The sequence below is a fragment of the Solenopsis invicta genome, chromosome 9 (genome assembly GCF_016802725.1).
Source record: "Solenopsis invicta isolate M01_SB chromosome 9, UNIL_Sinv_3.0, whole genome shotgun sequence".
In the NCBI taxonomy this organism is placed as follows: domain Eukaryota; kingdom Metazoa; phylum Arthropoda; class Insecta; order Hymenoptera; family Formicidae; genus Solenopsis; species Solenopsis invicta.
The window spans coordinates 3,918,001-3,926,625 of record NC_052672.1 but is presented as its reverse complement, the minus strand read 5'-3'; positions in this window follow the sequence as shown (position 1 = coordinate 3,926,625).

Genomic DNA, 8,625 nt, shown 5'->3' with positions numbered 1-8,625 from the left:
TCATTTTCAAGGGAATTCATCAGAAAAATTATTCTACTCTAATAGAACATCGGTGAAAAATCTTATAATGCTCCGCCTTTTATACCATTTACGTGTTTTCTTTCTTACGAGAAAACGCCATAACAACCATCTCCTAGCCAGAAATGATTAGTCGAATCGACGTCGATTCGACGTCGATAACACTGGTCGATCGACGATCGAAATGTGTAGTCGATTCGACTTAAAAATGGGCTCAAATTTCGACCAGTCATCGACAAGTCGATTTGATGTCGAATTAATACTAAATCCCAGCGAGAAATAACCTATCGGATCAACATCGAAATAATATCATTTTGATGATTTCGATGTCGAATCGATGTCGAATTGACGTCGATTTTGTTATCATTTCTCACTGGAAATATCTAAAGATGAGATTATAACAGGTAATATTAACGTGAACTTGAGTAATATCGAATTGCTATTTATTACTGTAATATATTACTTTAATATGTGAATAAAATGTTGAGTGAAAATATAAATGCATATGTGTATTTGCCAAACAAAATATAATTAGAAATGCTTATCTGTTTCTTTGAACTTTTTATCACGTCTTCCAAAACTTTCATCATATTGTTTTTTGATATAGAGCATTCTTTAACCATTGTTCTATGTATAATGATAAATTCGTAACAGATACATTAGGTCTCTTGTTATGAATAGCGCTTAGAAATAAAATGTTTTGTGTAAAATTACTAATAGACACAAATAAGAAATATTTGAAGGTAAAGTACTTTCCTACTGTTATAAAAAATACAATTAAAATTTATAAAGTAATATGTATTCACTTATAATCACTTCTCACAACAGTAATTTGCAAAAAGGTCTCTTTTGATTGCCATCGCCTCGAACATTGTATTTACATGCAAGAAAATTACTAATAGCTGCAGCCATAACTAAATACAATACTTCACTATCATTCACTTTAAATTCTTCTTTGGCTTTTACTTTCATTTGTGAAAAACAATGTACCTAATATAATAATGTAAATAAAAAAAAAACATTATTTAACTAGAACAAACTATTTCATAAAACATAAAATCAAATCAACATAGTCAAATATTCAAACAGACCTTTAGCTCTTGAAAAATACACCAATAACAGTGAGCGCTCACTCAACTGTAAAACGCAACCATTCAAGAAACACAATTGCAATTCGCGCCAAGTCTAAAAGCGTAGCGTAAGTGATGCATACTTATATTAGCGTACACTGCCGTTCGATAATAGTAATAGTCGTAATTTATTAACTTTGTTTGCACGATAATGATCAATGTGGGCGCATTTCGAGAGTATAGTTAATAATAATATAATAATAAAATAATATAATAATAAAAAAATCTTTTTTCTACATTTTTCATTTTACATTTTCATAGAAAGCTTATAAAATTTGACAATACTTAAGGTTTTTAAAAATTCCTTTAAAAAAATTTCAAATATGATGAATTCTTATAATAATTATAAATGTTATAAGATATGAAAATTATTATAAATATACATGTGTATGAAAAATGTTAGTGCAGCTTAGTGATATATTCATTGTAAATGCCCGGGAAAAAATATTTTATATATAAAATATGTCCAAACATAAATATATATGATTATATATATTTACATGTAATTTATATTTGTGTTGTGTATATTTATATGTAAATAAATATACATATAATTATATAAAATTGTATATATAATTACATATAATATAATTATATATACGGACATATTTTACATATATGTGTACATAATTATATAATGATTATATATAAAAAAAAATTTTTTCCGAGTGTCATTCTTTTATAACAAATGTAACAATTTTTAAGATCCATTTATTGCTATTAAAAAGTTGTTAAATCATGCAAATGATATATGCATCACACAATTTGCAGATCAAGATTATATACAGGTTACAAGTTGCTTTAATTGTGTATGCAAAAGAACACATATCGCATTCCAATATCTCAACTTTTTAGTGCATAAAAACAATGTAATAAAAAAGTAAAATATATACTGCGCGCTCCAATTTATGTTGATCTACGTAACATTGAATAAAAGTCAATAGAAATTTTACAAAAATATTTGCAATTAGTCAATAAACAATTTTTATGACAAAGTAGAAAATGATAAAAATATCGACTAGTTTTTGACCATCGACCATTTATCGACGCATCGACATCGAATCGACGTCGATTCGACTAATCATTTCTGCCTGGGTCTAGTGACGGTTTCGTGTACTACTATACGTAGAGAAAAAAGTATTTGTGACTATAATTGCATGGTTAAGGAAATTATTATGAGAGATGCATCGGATAGTGATTTTTACCGGATAGCCGGATACCGCGATAGTATTTCCCAACTGTACATTACTCTACGTAACGTTTTCACAATTACGTATTAAATTTAATTACATTAAATGAAAAACATCATTTTTAAAAAGTGAAATGTTATTTATCTTTAAAATATAAGTCATAATACAAAAGAAAATTCAACAAACAGCTAATTAATTAAAACATTCAAATTATTTAGTTACGTCGCAGCGACGTGCACAAGACGTATCATATTTTCTGCGACTTTGTGATCAAAACAGCACGTCTCTGTTACGTCCGGTGCAGGCAGGGCGCTATCTTGTACCGCACCGTCTACGCAGAGTAAAGAGTATTTTATCCACCATCCACGACGTCTAGTTCTCTTGGAGACCTCATCCGCGTCCTCGTTCGCCGAACTCACGCCGCCCCGTGCGCGGAAAAATCAGGTTGTTACAATTTTATATTCCTATTCATGTTCTATCTATTAAAATACACAAATTACCAAGTTTGAACTAAATCAATGAAGAACTTCAGTTTACCTCAATACTTAACTCTGCGTAACGTTCGTAACGCAGTCAACGTAAGGTTAGGGTTACCCATAGACGCTGCAATCAGTATTAACGAATCGTCTCGGTGCTCGATATTACGAATAGCCCCAACATCAACTGTGCGCATTATTGCGTATGATCGACAAAAATAGACATCACATAGCAAAAAGTAAATATGAAATGTTTCAAATACATTCAACTGAACACGATACATTCAAAGTTTTCAAAAAAATTTTATTATCTTACTTAAATTTCAAAGAAATGCTGACTCAGAAATTACTTCGACTGTCGCAAAATACATTTTTCACTACTACGACTTCAATATGGCTGTTGCCAACAAAACATTGTTAGCAACATCATTACATTAGAACGTGTTTACAGTGTTTAAAGTAAATTTTTAATATGTACCCATAAAAAGATATTTCCAATTATCAAATTACCCTGTCTAACAATTTGCCCTGGTCTCCCCTAATTACTTAAAAAACTTTTATTTTTAAAAATATTATTTTAGAAATAAAAATATGAACTCATTTCATATCCTAAATTGTTTTTTTTTTGCTCAATAACGGTATTATCTAAAAATTATCTAAATAAACCTAAATTTTTCTATTTTTTTATCTAGATAAATGAAAATTAAATCATCTTTATCTTATCTAAGATACATTTATACGTAATTTATCTTATCTATATCTACATAAACTTTAAGTTATCTAAGCGCAACACTGTGTGTGTGTGTGTGTGTGTGTGCGTGCGTGCGTGCGTGTGTATGTGTGTGCGTGCGTATATACAGGGTGTCAGATAAATACCGCCCCTGGTTTCGTGGACTGATAGATCAAGTAAAACTGAGCAGAAAAATTCTTTACCATTTTTTAATACTCGCTATAGTTAACGAGGTAAAAATTAATAAAGTCTTCGAATAAGCGCGTATCACCGCGCGCAAGGACTGCCCGCCGGTCGCCGAGACGTAGACAGCCGCGGCTGGCGGCGCGGCGCGGTGAGAAGGGAAAAGCGGCAGTAGCTTGGGGGTCGTAGCTCATACATGTAACAAAAGATTTCAGCGCACTGTAAACGCTTGGTATTAAACTCGTCAGTTTAGCCATTATTATTAAGTTAAAGATAAATTTAAAAATTTTTAAATCTTGAAAATATTTCATAAAAAGGGTGCAAATTGTACAAATGGTAAAACATGCACATTTCTCAAACTGAGAACAGAAAAAAGTGATACTTGACCAGAATATGAAACTTTATTTGGATTAAAAATATATCTTATTTTGTGATGAATCGGTGTAAACTAAGCTAGTATGCATAATAATAATCACAAGTATAATAAAGATTAATTTATATTTATATAGTTGGAATATATTATTTACATGTAAAAAAATATATGCTTCTCTACTCCATATATATATATATATATATATATATATATATATATATATATATGTGTGTGTAAAAGAAGAATCCTGAGAAGTCGGTAAAGAACGCGTTAACGATGTAGAACTAAAAGATGTGAGAAGTGACGTATTAACGATAAAATTTTGTCTTGCATGCTATTTCGTTATTATGTATAAATATGACATCTCGTATTTACCAAATTCGTAGAAATAGGTCGCAAGTAAAGTTATCTTTGAATTTTATTATTTATTGACTGTCGAAGAGGAAAAAGAAAGTTGAGGCCCATTTTTATAAGTGTTTTAAAGCGATCTCATTATTTTGTTTTATCTAAATTCTCTTTATTTATAATGGCATGCAAGAAATTTTTACCGTGTAATTTCTTTCTTATGACGTCACAATTCCAATATGGTCGTGACAATTACTCAAAAGCTTTAAGATGAATATGCTTTAATATATTTTTTATTTTTATTTATTATTCTTAATCCGTTTGCCTTGCGGCTTAGGATGGCTTCCGGTTACATACACTTTTGTTTATATTACATTACAAATTCAACTTAAACTTCAAAGTTTAGAATTCAATAGTTTAAAATTCAATAGTTTAAAATTACAGTTAACATCATCAACAGCTAACAAATCAATATCACCCTCCACATTAACATTAACATTAGCGTTACAATTAGATCTTTGGTTAGTTTGAACTTCTTCCTTCTTATTCTCTTCTGCTTCTTCCTTCTCCTTCCTGTTTATCTCCTTCCTCAGCTCTTCTATCTTTTTCATTACTTGTAGGCCCTTTCCTTCTTCTCCAGTGAGTTCTTCTATCGACATTTCGCTTCTTGTTGCTTCGCAATCTTTCATTATATGGTACAAACTTTCTTCTGCTTTCTTGCATACTCTGCATCTCCTTTCCTCCTCTTTTCTCCAATACTGGCTCCCTTTCGTTTCATTCCCGCATCTGTCCTTTTTCTTCATCCTCCCCTCCAAGTATTTTGGTTTCTTTTCCTGTGCAATCATCTTGTAGTTGGTGTTGTACTTGGATACGTTTATCTTCTGTTGTCTCTCTCTGCTCTCTTTAATTTTTAGTTCCTTCAAGATGTTCTCTGCCATCTCCTCGTTTCCTGCTTCTCTTTCCTTTCTAAGCTGTTCCTTGTTTACTCCTGCCTCCTCCAACACCTCTCTTCTCTTTCTTTCCCATCTTCCTTCTTCTGCACCTGGTCGCCACTTTTCTAAATCTTTTATGCATTCTTTTATTATTTTCTTCTTTGATTTTCTCGCCTTTTCCTCGTATTTTAGTGCTCTTTTGATCGCCTGTATTCTAATCTCTTCCATCTTTGTCTCCTCCAATAATATGTAATTCGGTGTTCCTCTGTCCAAGTTTAGAATCCATTTCGCGTACTTCCTCTTTACTCCGTCTAACGTTTTTTCGTTTTTCCAGCCCCTGGAACTTCCGCTCCATATAACGCTACGCTTCCAACAAGTGCTTCAAACATTTTCATTCTTCTTCTATGGTCTTCTTTGAATATTCTCTCCCCTATGCTCCAAGTCCTCTTCATCGCTATTGTTGCTCTTCTCAGTCTCTCTCTTATATGTTTCTCCGCACCTCCGTTTTTCTGTAGCATATATCCTAGGTATCTTATCTCTTTGACCTCTTCCACATTTTCCTCTCTCCATTTCCATTCTCTTCTCTTTTTTCTTCCCCTTCCACTTTCGAATACCATCACTTTTGATTTATCCGGACTAAGGCTCAATTCTTTTTTCTCTAGGTATCTCCTGAACCTCTCCATCATCTCTTTCAGATCCGCTTCTCTCTCTGCCAACAAAACGATGTCATCTGCGTATGTTATCGTCCAGAATTTTTCTTTGCCAACTACTATTCCTCCGGCCTGTCCTTTTTCCATCTCTTCTTCCAGATCTTTTATGTATATGTTGAATAGTGCCGGGCTTAATGGGCATCCTTGCCTGAGTCCTCCACCTGTCCAAAACTCTTGAGATTTCTCTTCTCCTATTTTTATCACATTTCTTGTCTCTTTATATATTTCCGTGATCCTCCGTCTCAGATTTGTCTCTATATTCATCCTCTCCATCAACTCTATCAGCTGCTTTCTATTCACCTTATCGAAAGCTGCTTTCATATCCGCAAAAAATGCGAATATTTTTCCTCCTCTCTTGCACAATTCTCTGTTCGCGATGTAGTTTATCGTGAAGACTGCGTCCATAGTTCCTCTTCCCTTCCTGAATCCGAACTGCGTTTCTCTCAATTTATCTGCTGTTTCTTTTTCTAACCTTTCATTTAGTATGCTTGCATATATTTTGTACGCCGAGTCCAATAATGTTATTCCTCTGTAATTCTTTATCTCGTTTTTCTCTCCTCTTTTGTAAATTGGGCTAATTACTCCTCTGTTCCAATCTCTTGGTAGTCCTCCTCCTTTCCATATTTTGTTGATAAGTTTCCAAAATTCTTCTCCTATTTCTCCTGACATAAATTTCCACGCCTCGTTCTCTATTCCGTCTTCTCCGGGGGCTTTTGCATTTTTTAGTTTCCTTAATATTTTTCTTAGTTCTTCCTTTTCTATGTCTCCTGGTTCCTCCTCCATCGTCGTGCCTGTATCGCTTTCTCGTTCGTCTATGTCTGTTTCTTTTTCCTGTATGCTTCCGAGTAGTCCTATGAAATAATCTCTCCATTCTTCCATCTTTATGTTGTCGCATATCCCCTCCTTTCTTTTTTTTCCGTATTTGTTGATATACTTCCACGCCTCTTTCTCGCTCTTTATCCTTCGGATTTCCTCTTCTTCTGCCTGTTCATGCTTCTTCTTCTGCTCTTTACACCACTCTTTGTATTCTTTTCTCTTTGCCAAGTAGTCTTCTTTGCTAATTCTTTTCTTCTTTATATTTCTCAGTGTCTTCCTTAATTCTCTTTTCTTTACTTTCCACTCTTTGTTGTACCACTGTTTTTTTCCTATTTTCCATGGAATTATCTTCTTTATCTGTTTTATTATGGATTTCTTTATCTTGTCACTTATCTCCTTCCATATTCCTTCCGTTTCCTCCTGTGTGCTCGCCCAGTCTTTGCAGTTTTCCATGTACATTTCTATTCCTTCTTCTGTCCAAACGCTTCTCTCTATTTCCCTTTTCTTGTTTCTGTCGTTTTTCTTCTTTGTTTGTGCTCCTACTAATTCTGCTTCTAATGGCATGTGGTCCGACTCTGTTCTTTCTCCTTCTTCCACCGATTTTACTTCCCCTAACGCCTTGTCATTTCCTATTATATAATCTATGACTGACATCCCCGATCCTCCTATATATGTCCATCCTCCTTTGTCAAAACTTCCGTTTAAAATTGACCAACCTCTTTCTTTTATTCTATTCAGCAATATTCGTCCTTCTCTATTACTCACTTTGTCTATGGACCGTCTGATTTCGCTTCTCTTTTCTGCTTCTTCTTCTTCAATCGGGCCTCCTTCGCTGCCGGTTCTCGCGTTGAAATCTCCTCCTATCAGTAAATAGTTTTCCTCTTCTTCTGGTATCCATTCCGTTAGTGTTTTCATCGTTTCTTCAATTTTTTGGCTGTAGAGTGTAATGATCCTCTATCTGTTTCCGTTGTATTTCAGCTTAGTCTCTGCCATCTCTCCGTTTATTTCGTTAATCTCCACCTCCTCCAAACTTTTTCTTACTGCTTTCAAGATCCCGCCTTTTGCCCTTCCTTTTTTGTGTTCCCTTCTTGCCGGTATGCATTTCCAGATGTATTCCTTTGAGACTTTGTCTGCCATCTTCTTCCATCCTTCCTCGTCCACCCACGTTTCTGTTAGTCCTAATATATCGAAGCTCTCCAGGTATTCCCACGCCTCCTCACATTTGTTTGCTAATCCCGCTACATTCCAAAAACCAATTCTTAACCCCCCTCCCTTCTCTGTTCCATCCCCGCCGCCTTCGTCTCATTCTTCTCCTCTTCTTTTCTCCTCTATCAGTTTCTTCTCTCTTGCGCTCCATCGGTACCATCTGTCATCTATCATGATCTTTCCGTATCCCACCTTAACCTTTTTTCCTTTTTCTCTTTCTTCCTTCGCTTTTACCCTCAATTGCGACTGCATTTCCCTTTCCATTCTTATCAGATCGTCATCGATAAAAATTCCAGCCCTTAACTCTTTCTTCTTAACCATTATCTCTCTCTTTTGCTCCCAGCTTCCTACTTCTGCTACTACTGTGCACTTACCTCCTCTGTTCTGTACCTTAAATGCTTTGTTTATATTCGCTTCTATCCTCAGATTATCCCTTAAGAAGTCCTTTGTTTCCTGTTCCATTTTATTATCTTCCCATTTGAATGCTCCTCTAATTACTATGTTGTTTTTCCGTTT